Here is a 19,797-nt window from a genome sequence, read left to right as displayed (position 1 = left end):
AAATCATAGTATTCAAGGCTAGTTGTTTTTGCAGCTTTGGTTCTGGACATGGACTAGATGGACTGAGCAGTACACATTTAGAAATGTAAATACATGGCATATGACATCAACATTATTTAATCAGAGCAATGAGTATTTGTTTTCTGTTATCTGCCCTTTAATGTGTAGCTATGTGCTATTTCCTAATGTAGCCACTGTTTAACTCACCATCTTAAATGGCACATTTGCAAAGGTCTTAACAATTCCTTAAATTTTCAAGAAGAGCAGCCACTTTCTCCTTGTTTTTTTATTTTTAATATATAAAGCTTATCACATATACTGCTGTGTAATTTTCAGAAATTTAGTCCAGTCCTGTCACTTGCAAGGATATGCCTCTCTGGCATATATATCTCTGCTGGTCCAATCAGATAGTAATTCTTAAATCCCTGCCACTATGAAGTTTCCTAACACCATGGAGGAAAAAATGAATGTTTTATTGATCTGTGAATAAGAGTATCATTTTCATTAACACTGCTATCTGTTTAAGTGCTGTGATATGGTAAATTGGTGTAGCTCTAAACAGAAGCAGAAGCCACTCTGCAATCTGATTTCTTTTGCAATAAAGTAAAGGTAGATAGAAGGGTAGAAAGTTGCAAGAATAATTAAAGTAAAACCTGACATGTATTTTCTTGTTCTGCTTTGCATCACAGCCTAACATCACTTGTCTGGATCTGAGATCAGAAGAATCTTGAACCCCGGTGCAGTTTGCATCTGTATACATGGTCTCACATAAATGCAGTGAATTATAGGGTGGACTGTGCTATACATTCCACTGTGCATTTCCAACATGTCAAGCTGGCACTGGTCCTGGTGCAAAGCCTATTGATCTGGAGGATAAATTTTACAACATCAAAAGGCTTTGTAGTTTTAAGAGGCTTTGCATACATGCCAATGAGAGGTTGATAGCCTCCCAGTCCTAAGAAAGAAAAAACAATCAGACTTGGCCCAATTTTCCATAAACATATTGGGCTGTTAATGTGCTGTAGCTGCAAGGGCTTTGTAATCAAGCTACTGTTTTGTTAAATAGAGCTGCTGGTGTCTTTGGCTTGGGCAAAATATACTCATTTGAGTTAGCCTATGTGTTGGGCAGACTTGACCTAACAGTGTACACTAGGATGGTTATTCGCTTTACACATCTTTCACAGTAGTTGCTGTAAGATGTCTCTAAAGTGATAGGTTTGCAGGTGATGTACTTTAATTCGATTTAATGTACAAGTTGTCAGTTAGCCCTACCTTTCTTCTTTGCATCTTTACTTCTCTTGGTATTCATTATGTATCCATGGGTAGTGTGGTTGGGTATATATCCAGTGACTAGAAGACAAAAGCGTGTTTGCGTTGTTTTTTTGCGTTGTTTTTTGTATCCCTAGGACCAGCAGACATTTACTCGTCCCAGAAGCCATTGGCACTTGTTTGAGAAAGTGTGAATGCCAATCAAATTACTCCTCGCTGACAAGTGTGACAGCTTCTAGTCAAGATCCCCTCTGCCTGTGATACGTTAAGTGAGACGCCTGTTCAGACATCAGTTGAAAATGATCGTAGGCAGCAGTGTTTTGCTTTCCCTTGATTGTGTCGTATCCAGCTGTGCGATTGTGTCTCAGAGCAGGTAATGAAAGAGTGTCTCTCAACCCAAAGCAAACAATAACAGAGGCCTCTGGGTCCTGATCCACACACAGAAAGCCCCCACCCACGCTTTCCTTGAGTCTGTTTGGCTAGCATTTCTTTATAAAGCTAATGATAATCATATCAATTTGAATAGTACACATATTTATCTATTATTTGTTTTTATTCAGAGATAATTTTATACTTTGTGCTTTCATTTGGAACAGCACTCTGTCACTCTATTGTTGATTCCTCAAGGACATTTTAAGCTGTCCACACTATGAAAATGTCACATTATCATAGAGTGAAAGAAAGGGGCAGTAATTACACAAAGAACTGACATAACAGCCGATGGGTGTCTGAAAGCACAGTTTTAGGGCCAACACCCTCAGTCATAGAGGATGGATTTCAGACTGGAGGAGGACAGTAAGGATTACATGCTGCAGCTTAGTACTGTTGCTGTCAAGTCTAAACCTCATTCATTTTTATGGTAGTTTCTAAAAATGCTAACTGATCAACAAAAATAGTGAAAATGATTTGTAATAATTACATTACACAGTTTTACATTAAAGTTTGTTTCCCCACATATTAATTTTGTCTATTTTCAGAGATAAGAGTTGATCAATGATTAGAGATTGACATTGGATTAGAGCAACATTTTAGGGCTTGGGGTCTTTTAAAGAGCTTTTAAAGTTAGCACCTACTCTTTTGGGTTACTGGCCAAATGTAGATGTTTAAAGTTTGTATTTTTCTCTGCTTCGTAGCCACTTCCATGGACAGAAATCGAGGACACAGGATTGCATCTCCTGTTTGCTTGTATTTACTTGCAAATAAGTTGTAGCAGTTCCCCCCATGTCCCCCTTTTATTTTTCAAGCAAATCAACTAAATTGGATGTGTCATGTTTATATTATGTGGTACAGCGAGCAAGCTGAGGGCCAGGCATATGTACCTAATTCAACAGGTCAGTTGCTCTCTGCGTGCCCCCCTCTGTTTTACAGTGCACCAGTTGCTGAGAAAGTTGCTCCCCCACCTCTCAGTCCAGCTGGTGTTGAGACCTCAGCCCCAGCTGTGCTCTTCAAGAGGAGCGGATGCCCAAACAGGATGGCAGTGCTTTGCTCTAAAGAAGACGAAGGAAGTCAACCTGCTGCTTCCTGCTCTTTGCTTCTGGTTCTGGGGGTTGCATCCTTGCAGGGGAGGAAGCACCAGTTTAAGGTTTCAGCTTAAAAATAGCCAGCCCAATTACCCCTCTGTACTGACACACACTGCTTTAACAAAGCTGGCCACCTTCAAAGTGTGTGGCCTAGCTGAGAGCGCCTCCTATAAATGGGGTTATGGTAGCATAACCATCCGTACATTATATATTGACAAACCAGTGTTGTCAGCATTATTTCTGGTGGAATTCTTGGTGGAATATTAAACCGTGTAAGAAAATTTTAAGTGTGTGATGATGTAGGCATGCAGTTTGCTCAATGCTTTTAGTCACTGGCAGCAGTTGCATCTCCAATACACAACTGAGGAAGTAAACATGGGACACAATAGCCTACTTGTCTTCATCTGATCAACAACATTAAAAGTAAAGAAAAGACACCTAGGTATTATATTAAGCTTATGTGTTTGTGCTGACCACTTCAAGCCTAACCCAACCTTTATTGTCATATGTTATTAGATTTAAAATGTACTTCAGACCATCAATGTAAATGCACTAATTTAATAATTTCGGGGTGTACATGCCTGTATCCTGTTCCCATTTAGGAGTATAGACTTTTGTTTAAGGAATTTTATATATAGCCTTTTCAATTTATTTATCTATCATTGACAAAATCCCAATGGAACTGCCACACTGTTGTTCAGATCAGATTTCCATTGATGCCTACATTTTTGTCTGAGCTGATCTGGCACAAAAGCGAAAGAAGCTTGTTATCTAACCATTCATTCTTCAGTGAGTGCAGAATTACAAAGAAAATAAGCTGACCCCATTGGACCTCACCCAGTTTTTCCAGTGCAAGTGTTTGTGAAGTTTTAACACGAGGCCAGACCTAGTGTGGTTGTGCACCTGTGTCAATCGAGGCAGAGGTCTTAATAGTAGAGCCTATCGCCTGGATTTCAGCCACATGAATAGAACTGGCCTACTGCTGCTGCCTAAGTTCCACCAGTTATACTGTGCCCTGTCTGGAAATGTCAGCTTATTGAAGAGTCTTGAAGTCATGTGGTGTTGTAAGCCCATTCTCAAGGGTACAAGTTGGCACAAGGAATGTTAGGAATCTGCAGTTAATTGATCCTAAGTGCAGCTATGCAGACACTATCCTTTTTTGCCATTGTTGAATAATTTCAATCAAAAATGGAATCAATTTTGACAATTCTGCATTTGCATGAGTGTTTGCTATTTTATGCATTCATTTTATTAAATAAATTGGTTTGTGTCTCTGGGCACTGAGGCAGACTGTGATTGATTGAAGGACTGCAGAATTGATTGATCTTTTTGTTTTCAGATAAGGTCTACGCATGATCTTGTCAAGCAATCCTTCCATTGGAGTTTAGTTGGAAGGCTGAGGCTTCAGCTGTCAGTTGGTCATGTTTATTTGCATATGGACAGATACCTTGAGTATGTTACTTTGTCAGCATGTGGAGGTCTGTAGATGCTTTTGAACTTAGTAAAATAATCTTTCTTTCTTCTGCAAACATTTTGATAACCAAGGCCTTTGGTGTTTGAGTGTTCTAAAGTGACCTGTTCATTTGAATAGAATGGCTGGCTTGTGAAGCCTTGTGTAGCTCCTTAAGTTACTGTCACAGCAGGTATCTGATAATAATGTGTGTGATATCACATTCCGTTGTCCAAGGCCTGCTATGTGTTAATTAAATTTTATGTTTATTCTGATATCAAAGGGAAGAGGGCATGTGAAGACAGAAAAACAGTGGTAGAATCATATGAGCTATGTAAAAAGAAAAACATATGCAAATCCCACATTTTAGGAGCTTACATTTTTTATAACACATGTCAACCAATTAAATTTCATTGTCAAAAATGAAACAGGCATTAATAGTTGTAATTAAACTGTACTTAATTCACTGATATGATTGTTTGTTGATAACTGTGAAATATCAAATATGACTGTCCCGTCTCCATTGATAAATACCACATAAACAGCAAGAAATAAATCACAAGTCCACTTGTGATAATTGTGTGATTTTGACATGAATGTTATTCCCTCTGTTCCCTATAGTTTGAATAGGTAGATAGGTAATGTTGTTGTTGATTTAAAATGGGCTATATTGTGGTGTTATATGCAATTAACCCTGTGTACTTGCTTATACCAAAATCTTATTTCAAATCTGTTAGGAACATTTTATTCCTTGTAAACCTCTGTACAAATGTTTGCGGGTGCTATTTTGTAAATTCAGACAAGTTGACTAGATGCTGATAATTGAATCAGATCCGCATGGTTCACTGCCAGGGTGCTCAGACACACAGGATGGACACACCTGTCTGATCCCTCCTCACCTTTCGCAAACAAGCTGACGTGCTAGTGCCATGTGTTGTACATTATGAATGTTATCGGCCTGCTGGGAGGTATGCTGGTTGTAGTAGAACAGGATTTTCTAAAGAATGACCTCAAGGCTACAATAAACCGTGACTGTAATTTGTAGGATTACATTTTACCTTGGTCATGAAATTAATATTTGCATGACCCTGCACTTCTAAGGTTATTGTGAACATTATTCTGTCTTCTTGTATTAACTGTTTAGTGGTTCAGGTGGCAAAGGATTTGTGTGGATTGAATTGGTCAATTGACCCTTGACATTGTCATGTATGCAGAGAGGCTGGATTCCCATTTGTAACTTTACTTGTAGAATGCCAGTGTTTTCTCACACACTTTAGATGCTTGATTTGGTTTGCACTCAAAATGAAACAACAGCAAATATTTTCCTTACAACACCAGACAATGGCTGCTGATAGACTGGCCTGTTTTACAAAGAAGGGGACAGCAGTAAATTGAGAATCCACACACTGCTGGACTGACCCCTTGGCCTCTTTCTCTCAAAGGAATTCCTGAAGTGTCCTAAGGGAATTGCCCCAGTGGTCAGTGTGGGCAGAGTCTGGCCGTGGAACCTCTGACTCCTGAGATCTTGGTGGCTTTGGCAGATGCTGGCAGATGGACGGGATTTTCCTGTTCCTGTTTAGTGTGGAAACCACTATCATGGGTGGGGTTAAAATATGCACTGACCTGTCCAGTCTCGTTACGGTCAAGGCTGACGGATGAGCCGTTTGCCTGGCTGAAGGAAGCATGACGGCTATGCATTGCAGTTCTGATGGATGGGTACAGATGCTACCAGGTCATGGTGGTATGGCTTGTGGTTGTAGGAATGAAATAAACCTAGTAGAAAAGTCATGACATCATGTTTACCTCCATTCATTCTGAGGCAACTTTGGCAATAAAACTAATGTAGAGTAACCATAATAAACGCCTCCTTTAAACCATTCAGTGGAAAACCTAAGTAGAAAAGCAAGAACTGGTGTCCTTGTGTGTTTGTGGTTCCATATAATGCAGTGTGTTTTGTAACTGTAGTGTTGCACTTCTGATGTAAAGCGGCTAAAGTTATGTCGTCATATGTTTTCCCTTTTATTATTTGCGGCGAGTAGGGAGAGGCCTCCATTCCAGCTGTGAAGGAAAACATCCTTCTGCTTGGTAGGAAACTAAAGAGAGATCTGATCCACTGCCATGGCAATATATCATTTACTTCAAATACTCATTATTCAAAACTGCAAATACATATTACTCATGTGATAGACATTGGGTAATATGTTTATGAGGAGTTTCTTTCTTGTTATTGCTCACTGCTTGCAGCGATCCACATGAGTGCTAAATGCCAGATGATAAGTTAATCCTAATGTTTTGATGTCCTTGTAATGTATTTGTGTAAAGTCAAATGCGGACAGGAGAGGTTAATTGATTAAATGGATTGGTGTCTAATATGGCTCACCTTAAGGGACCCATCAGATTTGATCTCTTGCACTGCTAGTGCACACTCAGGCTAATTACGGCATAGAGTAATGAAAATCAGTTACTGCTCAGAGGGAAAACAGAACAATTAGAGGAAATTAAATAATGCTTACAACAGCACTTCTCTGTCTGTCACACCTTTTCTCCCTGTGTATCCCTCACCCACCCCAGCTAACACTTATTTCCCCTCTTGAGGAATTATATTTGTATGTTCCTACAGCCCAAAACCATGGTCACATATGTCTACTTTAATAAAGTTTTTTAAAAAGTTACAATAATTTGCTGTGAATTGTTTGCCTTTTACTATCGTGTAATCTATGGGAAAGATTTTCAAACTCTGTTTATATACAAGATTATAATTCTTCATTAACTCCTAATTTAGCAGACATTAAGCCTTATTGAATCCTTCTGTAGTATTAAAAGTAGGTAAAATCAGGTGGATATTATTAGAGATGCAGTTTAATTTTGTAAGGGGGTTCCTGTCATGATTTTTTATGGTAATTGTGGTTTCCTTACAGGCAATTAGTTGGTTTAGCGTTTTTTAACCTAAAGCTCAGACTGTGTGAGCACACAGAACACTTCAGTACTACTATCATTGCCGACAATTTTCATCTGTAAACTCGGGTAATAGAAATGTTCTGAAAATATGAACTTAAAATATATTAACATACAATCCAAAATCATTGCTTTTATTTCCTTTTTGCCACCCAAACTTGTAGTGTAATTTAGTGTTACAGTAAGCATTTATTTTGTAGTAGGGCCCCACACTTTTTTTTTTTGCCAGCAGTGTATGTTTCAGAAGATCTATTCACAATATGCAAATGACTCTTCTAACAAACCACATATCATTTGAGATTTACTGTGAGTTCCTGTTGAAATCCTGTGATGGGTTTTCACAATTAATACAACATATCACATGTGGCATTGTCTCCAACAGTCATAGTAAACTGTAGTAACTTAAAAAGTGTTTACATTCAGATCACACTGTTTTTGAAGTTGTTGAATAAACAAGCCGAGGTGGTGTAAATGGCCATAGTGGTCAGAGTGAACTGGTTGGTCTTGTCCCCTCCCCATCGCCACCCGCCGTGCATTGACCCCCTGGCTTCTCATGGCACCTCTCCATAAGCCCAATCACTCTTTCATGGAGTGGAGTCCAAACGCCTTCCAGATGGCTACTCCAATCTGCTCTGAGATCTTATCTACACCACCACATGTCATTGCAAGGCCTTTGCACTAGGAATGGGCACGACTATTTGATTAATCAATTAATTAAGAAAGTTTTGTAAATTGCTTAGTTTCTCTATCATTGCCCATTCTCATAAAGTCTCATGACTACCTAAAACAAAAAAACATGTCTGAACTCTGAACAGAAGGCACTGTGACAGAGGTTCTTGCCCGGAGGAGACGAGAATCTCAGCCAATGCCCTTTAGTCATCTAGAGCACCACTTAAGTCCATGCTCTCACCCAAACCCAGAGCATTCAGATTAATCGATTAATGTGGAGAAAAATCAATGATCAAATTTGGCTGAAATGCACATCACTACATGCACCAACTCCATCAGATCCTCTTTCTCCTCTTTTGAGGCCTGCTTGGTTTAATTCATTACTTCAGTATTGAAATATTTGTTCTTTTAAATGCTCCATCCAAGACTTACCATCAGCAGTGACCACAGCCTAACTCTTTTTCTGAAAAAAGTGATGTGTGAACCTGATCGGCAAAGCTGTACAATCTTTTGCTTATACTGAGGAAGTGGTTATTAGAAAAGTTATGTGTTTGTTTTTTGATGATATTATTTTCTTGTTGTCAGGCTCCTGATTCCTCTTTCATGATAAGACTTGTCCTGGGTAACCAACACTTCCTCAAAGCATCAGCTGTGGGTTTCATGGTCGAAATTGTATTAGAATTAAATGGCTACGTATTGAGCTAGAGAGGTTTCTCTTGAATTGGATAAAAAAATGGAAGGAACTTTGACACGTCAATATTTCATCTGTAAAAAATTAATTAAAATACAAAAGGATAGGTGCTATAACGTTGTCTAATCACTGTGCAAATTTTAATCTGTAGCATGGTCATACCATGTCAAAAATCTCATATGCAAGTCTACTTGAGGTTACTTAGGTCAGCACACTTTCAGTCATCACATTTCTCGAACTGCATCCTGTGGTATAAATTTAGCCTGGTGCTAAAATGTCGGCCGGCTGGTGGGCTTTGGGACAGTTAGTATTGCATTGACAAATACCATGATAATCATCAGATGATGCATTGTGCAGCCCATACGGTGAACCTGTCCCCTCTTGTCCTTTGCTTGTTCCCCTCTCATCCTTCTCCCTTCCTCTGTCTCCTGGTCTTCGGCAGAGACTCCAGTTTCCGCCCTTGCAAGCAGCTCACACAGCCGTGAACTCCGAAGCCCTGCAAAGCGGAAGTGAGAGACAAGGGGCCGAGCTGAAAGGGGACTTTGTTGGAGAGGGGATGGCTGAGGGAGGAGGGGGGAGCCAAGGGTGACAGTGAATCAGACTGATGGGGAGAAAGAGGCTCGCTCAGCTCCCTCTTTCAGACCTCCAGTCCTCCTGCCACTGGGCCTTTTGTCTCTATCCACTGGGCCTCGGCCACAAAGAGAGGATTTCCCCCTCTTCTCCCCTCCCAACCATTTTATTTATTCGATTTCACGCCATGGCGGCCAAAACGGCCCCTTCCTCTCGTCCAAAACTGCTCCGTAGCCTTTTGCAGCAAGGCAGATTCTCACAGAGAGGCATGAAAGGGCCTTTCTCGAGGGTCCTGGGCTGATTTTAACCGAGCTTTCATAGGGTATAGGATCCTCGGGTTCTGTCAGCTTTGGGTGTTGCTCACGTTGTGGGAAACAGATTGACCTGTGCAGGAACTTCACTTGTGCACTTGTAGAGGAGGTGTGTGTAGTGAAGGACTGGAGAAGAACGCTGTGATGTTTGCTTAATCCTGAATAGAGCTATCTCTTTTGAATACTGAAGCACTAGTTAGGCCTGCACAGTATATTGTTTTTTTGCAATGCAGGCATTTGTGGGACTTTCTGATGCTGCTTGCTGTAAGCATTTTGACCAATCACAGTTCCAGAATGAGGCCTACTTAATAGTAGTGATGGGCGATATGAGCGTAAATTACAATTACACTTAATGAATGAATATTTTGTATTTGTATTTTTTGACCATCATAGCTCAGTGACGAGGCTTGTACTGTAAATATGCTCCAGTATTAAAGCTGGAATATTTTTTCTAATATTGCTGGGAGTTTTCTGAGCACTATTAATATTTGGTGTGTTATTGTGTTTTGGTCGCTGAAACTGTTTTTTCTATAGTGTTTACATTTGACTTCTTTTTGTTCGGTGCCGTCTTAATTATAGTCAAAACACAGCACATCCAAACCACAGACGCTGTGATTTTCTTTTGTACTAGCTGCTCGAGTCTCTTGGTCGGACTCAGCGTTTAGGTTGCTTCCATGTGGCAGATAGGGGAAGAATCACGTGACTACAGCTTGGTAGCGTGGTTTTAAAGGGAGAGTACATGAGCACACAGTGGGGACATAACAGAATAAAAATAATCAATATAGACAAGATTATGTCGATTAGAAGTTCTGAATGTCGATTTCGATTAATTGTCCAGCCCTACTTAATAGTGTATTTGCACAATCCAGTAAATGTAAGGAATTTTTGTTTATCTGCAAGTGTTGCAAGATAAATTGCACTACAACTATAAAAATGCCCAGGTTGTTTGCATTTCTAGAACACATGGATATTTGCTTCATAAAAACAACTACTGGTACCACACTCCCAAAGTCCTGTTCCATTTTCATTTTATGATAAAAGGAATGTATTAATAAATATAAATCTGGTGCATTATGTGTGTCCATTGCAATTTTTCACCAAACAGAAAAGAAAATATTGCTATGTATTTCATATTGCCCTATCAACTACCCTCCTGCCACCGTAAACATCTTCTGCCGGGGTGCTTCAAAGTGAATGGTGTTGCAAAATGCATTCTTCTGAATCATATAGTCTGTCATTAATTACATCATCTAAGCATGTTTTGAACCATGCAGGTTAGTCTTAACCCAATCTGTGAGTATCTGGAACTAATCAGAATTTTTCTGGAAGACCTTGCTGAGGAAAGCAGTTCCAGACTGTATCATGGAGAAATTACAGATGGACTGAAGAATGCTGGATGGTTTAACCACACAAGAAGGGTTTCTTAGTGACAGTGGATATTCACTTCTTAAATTCCTCTTGAATTCTTAGCACTAATTTTACCGTGGCTAGAAGATCCGTGGGAGATGACCCTCAGACACAGAAACATCTGAGCAGGGCCAACTTCAGGGGTCCAGCGAAGCACTCCAGGATTGGTGTTCCATTTTAAACACTGTTTTCCGTGCAGTGACCTAGTTTTTCAGAGCACCTCTCCAAGTTCCCTGCATTGTTGCACATTTAAAACCTCTCCCATTGTTGCTCCTTTTCTCTGTCTCTTGAATGAAAGTGTCACGCAAGCACGTTGGCTGCTGTTTTTTTTTTTTTTTTTTTGCTTTTTTTAAGCTATGAAACAAATTTGGGGACTGCGTACTGCTTACCTGTGCTCGAGAAGATTCCTAGCTGTCCCTACTCCAAAAGCCAGTTATTACTGTCCATGGTGTCTCTTCAGAAACTTGCAGCAATGAGAAATGTGGTTGCAGTTGTCCAACAGCAACAAACAAAATTGTATTAGTTTTTCTGAAGTTGGAATGATTTCTGAGTAAATATAAAATTCTTCATGATGTTATCAGTATTTAATATTTTAGTCTGGAAGGAAATAAGTCACTGATTAATAATAAGCAAGAACCAGGTATTGTGTGTATTACGCCAATGAAATCATCTTGTACCTTCATGACTTTGGCTGTGTGGCTGTAAAAAAAAAAAATCCTTCAAATAACACACAGGCCATTGCAAAGAAAAATAAACAGTTGAATGAGCAATGGAAATGACAGTCTGTAGATCCAGCCGGTAGTCTGAAAACCAAGTAATTTTGCGTGTTTAACAGGGTTTAACATCCCGTCTATGAAGGCTTCACCAGGTGGCCACATAGTTAGGACACAGTAGTTGTTGTGGCTATTGATAAATTGCTCTGACTGTTGAAAATGGAATGGCTCCATTTTTACAAGTACCCTCTTGGATATGTGTGTGTGTGTGTGTGTGTGTCTATACAGGTAAGACATGGATATAACTATGTTTTGAAAAGTAATGGGGACAAGGATAAAGGTGTGCGCTTATTTATTGCAAATACAATGAATAACGTGTTGTAAGGGAATAAATCTCTTTTAATGATATTTATTCATGTTGTATGTAGACGTCTCAGAACAATGGGAAGAAAATAAGCAATTAAAACTGATCACTAATTAAAACAGTTAATTTTAAACATACAAGAGAGGGTTTGTCACCACTGTTGAAGTAATGGTCTCCACTCTTAGATGTTGGAACATTTGGTGTGAGAATTTAATTGCATTCAGCCACATAAACATTAGTGCGGTCACTACTGATGTTGGCTCATTAGTTCTGGATCACAAATGCCACTCCAACTCATTACAAAGTATTCATTTGTGCTCCAAACCTCCAGGCGACATAGTTTCCCTACTCCACAGTCTTCCCCCCAGTGTCAGGGGACTTTAAACCACTTTGACCATAGAGATTTTAGACTTGTCATTCTCTTGGCTTTTCTAAGGAGAGAGATTATGTAAGATGGTTGTTCAGTTGAACAGATTTGGTAGCAATTGTTGCAACTAAACTACATTATTTAATAAGAGCCAATATTTTTATTATATTCTGAATCATTTTAAAATAATGGCTATACTTGGATAATTCCTTGACTAATTATCGAAGATCTCAACTGGTAGGACTGTGCAGATCTCTGCTTAAGTTTCATTGGTAATTAAAGAAACTCTCATTCATTCATGCAGCATTCCTTCTTTGACGTCTCTTTAACTTTTTCACTTCTCTTTCTCCATCTGATCAGCACAGGTCACGTGCTGTGACTGTCAGTCTCGCAAATGTTCATGAGCATTTTACACTTCTGCTTTTCAGCCCCTAGTCGTCACTTTTTGTGCTGAACAATTTTGTCGTTCTCAGTGCTGTGGGTTTTATTCTTTTGGTGTCCATTGTACTCCATTGGTTCAGTGTTTAGAATATCAAGAACAAACTCATTATTATAGATATATTTCTTTGGAGTTTCCTATATGTTCTGCAAACTAAATCAGTTGTATTATTTGAGGTTTTAATAGCTTTCTTGTTATAGATCAGTAAAATACACTATGTCCTCACTTGGTTTGAGGAAATGTCATATTTTGCCTCACTTTCACAACTGGGTCAGGGCCTTGTTAAAAAAAAAGGCACGTTTGATTGCAAAAGGCAGAATTATCCATGGTTTCTTTAGACAGCAGTCTGATTTCCACTACTGTGTACCAGCTTTAGAGGGCAGTTGTGCTCAAAAAGGCTATGACACGTTGCTGGAAACTCTTATGAGGAAATAATTGTCCATTGACTAGAGATAGACTAGACTTAGTTTTGACACTGGACGTTAGCAAAGAAACCCTCTAAATATTCTTCCACAAAGTACAGCAATCTCAGATCATTTCCTAAATTAATATAAACTAAATTTCAGTCATAATATACATATATTCCCTTTGTTGTTGTATGAAGCGCCAATTAACACAACCTACACCTCTACAGTTTATCAGATTTATCAATTATAATCTACTCTCCATCAGACCCAGTGGAGATATTGTTTAGACAATACCTTTAGATCACATTTTGACAGTGTAGCAGTCATATTGAGTATAGAAGGCACTCACGGCTCTTTCAGCTCAAATTCCATTTTCAGAATATTTCTAAATCTAAAATTGATATCTAACTGTTTTCTGACAAAGATTAGACAACACAGATGGACTCTCAGGAGTAGCCTTAGTGGTTCAAATCCTACCCTCACCAAACACTCTCAGTTTGTAAAGTTAATTGATATCTTTTATTATTATTCTAATCTCTAAACCTTAAAAGAGACTTGGATAAAAAATTACAGAACACTGTGTAAAAGACATGGCATGCTTGATGTCATCTTACTTCCTTCTTCCAAATAATGACAGAACAGTGGTTCTCCTTTTATGTCCAAAAAAATAAAAAATAAATAAATAAAACGATACAGAATTGATGTTAAATCTTGCTAATTTCCTTCTTCTGTCTCATCAGCTCAAACTCTTGGCATCATAATTGATTCAGATCTCTCATTTCATACATAGATAATCTTTCTAGAAAGGTTTTTCTATATCTTAATGTATGAAACGTAATATTTTCAAGTTAAGAAATACCTTAACCCTGCATGACACGGAAAAATAAGTACACACCATTATTACTGCAATTACTTAGACTGATGCAATGCAGGATTGTCAGGATTTTCCAGCTGGAACCTAAGTAAACTTGAACTGGTTCAGAATGCTGCCACCTGGGTAAAACCATGAAATTTGCTCTCATCAGCTCAGTCCTATCACCAGTCTCCCCAAGTCTGGATGTCCAGGATTCCAGTTCTCCAGACTAGGCTCAAAACTCACTTGTTTAGTTTAGGTTTTGGTAATTAATGTTTCCTTTGATGTTTCCTTAAAAGTTGTATATCCAGAGGTTCATGGACATTGAGGAGAAATTGTTGTTTCTTCTCTTGCACACACCAAGAAGCTTCAAAACATTATGGAAAAAACAGACAATATAGGACAAAGAATGCTAAGGTGTGAGGCTGGGACATTAGTCAGTAATAATTACTGTAATTATAAATGCTATTTAACTTTGACTGAAAGGTCCATCTCTGATAGGCTATGTAAGGCCATGTCTGTTTTGCTGCTTGTTTATTCTATGTACTGTGGACTGTGTATAATTATGAGCTCAGTTTGAGATACCTAGACCCATGACTCAAGCATGTAACAGACATGTTCATTCTGTTGATGATAAGTGGGATCCATTTACACTACATTACACTATTGTTGTGATGTACATGTTTTTTTCAAAAACATGTATTTAAAAACTGTTTATTAACTTATTATAGTGTACCTGCTACTTTTGCCACAAAGGAAGCAAAGCAGCAGCTTTAATAGTAACATTGTAAAGGGGTGAATTCTACATTACTTTGTATTTCATTTAGGGTCCACTCATAATGTTGATGTAGATTTCATGCATCAAAAAGGTGTATATATTAGGTACTTAAAAGCTTGTTAATGGTGGTCAGAAACAATCTTTAGAATTATGCCTTAGATCACATATATAATCAACTTTCTAGTCAGGGTTTCTCCATACAGCTGGTGCTTACTAAACATAAACCTTGCACCGTGTTCAAATGCTGCTAGGTCAACCATAACACACTTAGCCTTGAAGTCTGCTGATGGCAGAAGTCACGGCAGAAGGCCCTTGACCCTGAGTCTTCTTGGAGGAGGGTGTTGTCTAATAGAGCATATGGCCAGTCTGGATTTTCTTACCTCGCTGTCTGACCGTCCTTGCCTGAGCGACTCACTTCAAACAAAGGGCTAGTCACCCACGTCTAACCTTCTGCCACTCTCTGCACTTGGACCAGCACAGGGGGACTGGAGGCATGGCGCTAGGACATGGTGAGTGAGGTTTTCCTTGGGACATATGGCCAGTGGTCAGATTTCATTAGCTTTTTAGCTGAGGCTGTGGAATAATTATATTGATGTACATAAATTAAGATATTGGAACGGAATAGCCACTTGAATTTCATTAACTCTTGTTAATATACACAGTGTCAAATTTAAGCAACTTAATTGACTAGGCATCATCTGCCAATCCAAGGCCAGTGTGTCCCTTGCCAAGATGTGACCGAGCTATTATGTGCATTTTTCAGTTGTCTGCCATGGGTGCTTTGAGTGAACTGACCACTGAAGCTCAAACATTTAATTGGATTTTATATTAAACTGTATCTAGCATAGAACGGTGGCGCAGCAGGTAGTGTTGCAGTCACACAGCTCCAGGGACCTGGGGTTGTGGGTTCAAGTTCTGCTCCGGGTGACTGTCTATGAGGAGTTTGGTGTGTTCTCCCCGTGTCTGCGTGGGTTTCCTCCAGGTGGTCTGGTTTCCACCCACAGTCCAAAAATACATGTTGGCGACTCAAAAGTGTCCGTAGGTGTGAGTGACTGTGTGAGTGTGTGTCGCCATGTGAAGGACTGGTACCCCTGCCAGGTTGTGTTCCTGCCTTGTGCCCAGGCTCCGGACAAACCACGACGCTGAACTGGACAAGCAGTTACAGACAATGACTGAATTGATCAATGTATTTAGCCTGAGCTTTCAAACTATGCTCGACCAGCTTCAGTTTAAACTGAAATATCTTGAACTTAAAACAGGTATTAATTTGTTAGGCTGTGGTTTGTTTTTGTTTTTAATACTTATATTTTTCTAAATCACAAAACTGCATTCAATTTAATTAGAAAAGAGCTTTAAGTGTAAGCTACATTTTTGGAAAATAGTGCATTTCATATTTTGGAAAATATAAATAAGAGAAAAGATAGATACCTTAGATGAAGGCATCGCAGTACATTAATGACAGACAGGAAATATCTGTGTATATTTAAAACCTCTCAGATGCTCTTATACTGTATGTAGGTCGAGACCCACAAACATGAAGATTACATTTCTTTAATATCTTATTTCAGATAAATAAATAGTTATTCAGTGAGACGGATATTCTGATCTTTCCTTCACCTCGCTCTGTGGGGTCTGATGCCAAAGCAGGAAACTAGCATGACATGTCCATTCTTGCATCCACAAAAGAAACACATGAAATTTAATGTAGTTCTCACAAATGAAATTGAACTTTCTGAAAATAAACATGTTAGGAAAAACTAAAGCAAACATGCAGCAAGCAAGTGCAGCCCTCTGACAAAACAAATAGAGGAAGGATGTCCTCGGACAGGAAGCATTGCAGTGTGAACATGCTGTATGCGGTCAGCTGCTTTCAGAGCACACAAGCAGTCCATATGCATGCAGACTACTTCAGCTGTCAGCTCTGGCTTTTGCTGCAATGCCACAGCAGATGAGAAGCTGTGATTAAAAAGTGCACGAGCGAGATCAAGCCAGAATCATGAATCAGTATAGAAAGTCTGAACTTCCTGAACCCGTTGAGTCATTGTAAACCCTTCTGATCACTTTTGCAACCTTCAAAATAAGGCTTAGTCTCTGATTTAAGATATTCAGGGTAAATGTAGGAGTGTGACATGTTTGTATTTCATTGTTAGCAGAAACTAAAACAAACAATATTTCTGTACTGATTATCTTAATGTTCCTGTTTTTTTTAGTACATAACAGCTGTAGGTAACCAAATCAATTTTTACACTCTACACTTGATAAAGGTGACAGAAATCATTTCTTAGGGGAGAACCCATAGAAGAAAGTTTTGTTTTCCTAAAGGACAATTCAGTAGAACGTTCTTTAACTACGTCTGTATAAAATTTGAAGAATCTTTTAAAAGTTCAAGGAGCCATTATATAATGTTAAAGTCCCAAACAAGGGATTTTCTACAGGAACCTTTTTTAAGTGTGTGTGGGGTGGCTAATTAAGTTGAAAGCTTATTTGTTGATTAGAGTGAGGAAAGCTAGTGGCTGTTAGCATGCTTATGAAAGAATTTACACTGTCCTGTGAGAAAAGGCCATTAATCAGGTCTTTACTGACTATGCCTGACCCAATTGGAAAGTGTGAAAGTGACACAAAAATTAAGTGTTGAGGCATTTTGGATGCGACCCATCAGTTGCACACCCTTCAGCTCTCATCTAAATTAGCATTAACAGTGACGTTCCAGTTGCTATCGCCAAAATGCTATTTGATACAAAAGCCCCACCAGAATATACAGTCTGTATCCCTTTCTTACTGCTTATTATAACCTGACTTAAGCTTCCTCTTTCTTAATTTGTAGTATTTCTTTAAGCACAATTGCCATAAAGCAATGTTGATTACAGCATACAGGTCTTATATAGTACTGATGCTTTTGAAAGATTCTCAGTGTATAGATAAAAGCTCTTAGCATGTGGCTAGATGCGTCTGCCTGCTGCTGCTGCTGCTGTGGGCAAATAGCCTACATCTCACCTCAAGTCTCAAGTGTGAGACCTAGTATGTGCTACTTCCCTCCTGAAACAAGAGTTTCCACTTGTGGATTGACTGCTAAAGTAGACCGGACGTGTAGACAGTGTTTAGAGTTTTCATTTTTCAAAGGTTGTTTATGCCAAACAACATAGTGTAAAGAAACAAATGAATTAAAAGATAAATAAAGTTTACACAATAATGTTTAGAATTTAAACAAAAACTTAGATTCAGAGTCAGAATATTTTATTTATTTATTTAGGTTTATTATAATAATTATTATTTTTTTGTAATGATGTAGTAGCTAGCTAACTAAGAATTGAAGCCTGATGAATTAGCATACTTAAATCATCACTTGCTTGCCTTTCACTACCTAGAGTTTTGTAATCTCAAAGAAACCTGCTTGTTAACGACATTAGTCTGCTACTGACATAAGTACACATTCGGTATTCAATAGTAGATCAGTTTAGCAATAGGTAGCATAGACTGGAACATAACTTCTGAAATGGCTTTCGGCAATGTGCTGCTAGGGATACATGCCCCTAGATATTGCACAGCTTCTTCTTTTTTAGTGTCGTGAGAGAGAGCGAGAATGTGTGACTAGCTCCTCTGTTCCCATGTGGTTGAGCCTTCGGCACTGAGCCATCTCCATCACAAGGGTGGAAAGCAGTGCAAAGCTACTCCTTCTCTTTCTCATCTCAGTGCTGCTGACCACTGTCCATATATTGTGTGTCCACTTTAGAATTACCCCTTCACAGACAATGAACATTGTTGCCATATTGTGTGAGGAAACACCGGCAGAGTTTGTCAGTGATTGCTTGCTGTCATTTCCTTCCTAAATCGACAGAGGCCAAGGCCCGTCCTGTCTTTGAATTAGTCCCGGTGTTTGGTTAAGGTCAGTGTGCGTAATCAGCAGCGTCTCTGCATTGAGTTCATTGAGAAAAAAGTGAGGTAACAGCTTGCTTGCTTAGCCGTGACATATGGGATCTTCCATGTTCAGACTGCCTCAGGCTACCACACGGCGAGTAACATGATTCCACTGCTTGTCCCACCAGCTGCAGTCACAAGCTCTGATTGAGCAGTACTAACCATCATCTGAATTTGCATCCAGGAGCTTTGGCTATGTTCACATTATGCTAAATATACTATTCGAAACGCATTTCACTTGTGGTTCAGCATAGGATATATGTCTCATGTTCTTAAAGGAATGGTTTAGGGAAACCTACGTTTATATGATCTGTCAACTTATTCCAAATACATCCGGGAGCAATCTGACTAATTGTGAGCCATAAAAATAAAAAAAATATATAGCCTCTATATTTAAGAATAGCACACTAGAACTAGTGAACACATACACAGAGCGGTCGGATGTGAGGGTCTGATTCTGTAGGAGATGCTCAGTACACTTGCTACACTTAGAAGGATTTGTCCTTTTATAAGGTTCACAGGATCAGCAGTGGCTAAAGATCTTTGTACAAATCACATTTGCCATGTACTTGTATTATTTAAAAGCAGTGTTCACACTCACAGGCATGTGGACGAAATATTAAAAGGTTAATGACACTAACATATATATGACTTACTTATAAATGCAAATATGACATATTACTGGTGATGATATCTGAGTAAAACTATCAAATTTGAGCTTTGTTGTATAGGGTTAACTCTGTTTCTCTGTTGAATCCAGCAAGTTGTATTCTGTGGGAATTGTGCTGCAGTGAAGAGCCTTCAAGACATAAGTAAGACAGAGAGGCATTTTTATTAATGTTTCAATTCAAATGCATATGTAATTCTCTTTGACATTCATTATAGATCAAGCTATTATTCACATGTCCCTTGAAGCATTTTCAGAGTGCAACAAAACATTGTATTTACAGGTTGACATTTATTATGCCATAAACAAATCAAGGTCTCTGTATTTTGAATGAGAGTGAATGGATGAATTTTAAATCTGGTATAATCTCAGGAGCACCTGGCCATAGCTGCTACTTACTTCACGCTCTCTGTTGCCTGGAGGAACGGAGACAGTTGCCATGGTAGCACAGC

The 19,797-nt window shown here is 38.9% G+C and overlaps 1 protein-coding gene across 2 annotated transcripts in view; it reads left to right on the top strand.

Moving 5' to 3' along the window:
- Window positions 1–19,797, top strand: part of prex1 (phosphatidylinositol-3,4,5-trisphosphate-dependent Rac exchange factor 1) — an 83,830-nt gene that overhangs the window by 1,312 nt on the left and 62,721 nt on the right. The gene's annotated exons all lie outside the window — the stretch shown is intronic.

The sequence above is a fragment of the Hoplias malabaricus genome, chromosome 14 (assembly GCF_029633855.1).
Source record: "Hoplias malabaricus isolate fHopMal1 chromosome 14, fHopMal1.hap1, whole genome shotgun sequence".
Classification (NCBI taxonomy): domain Eukaryota; kingdom Metazoa; phylum Chordata; class Actinopteri; order Characiformes; family Erythrinidae; genus Hoplias; species Hoplias malabaricus.
The sequence above is the reverse complement of the archived record's forward strand: the minus strand, read 5'-3'. Positions and strand labels throughout refer to the sequence as shown.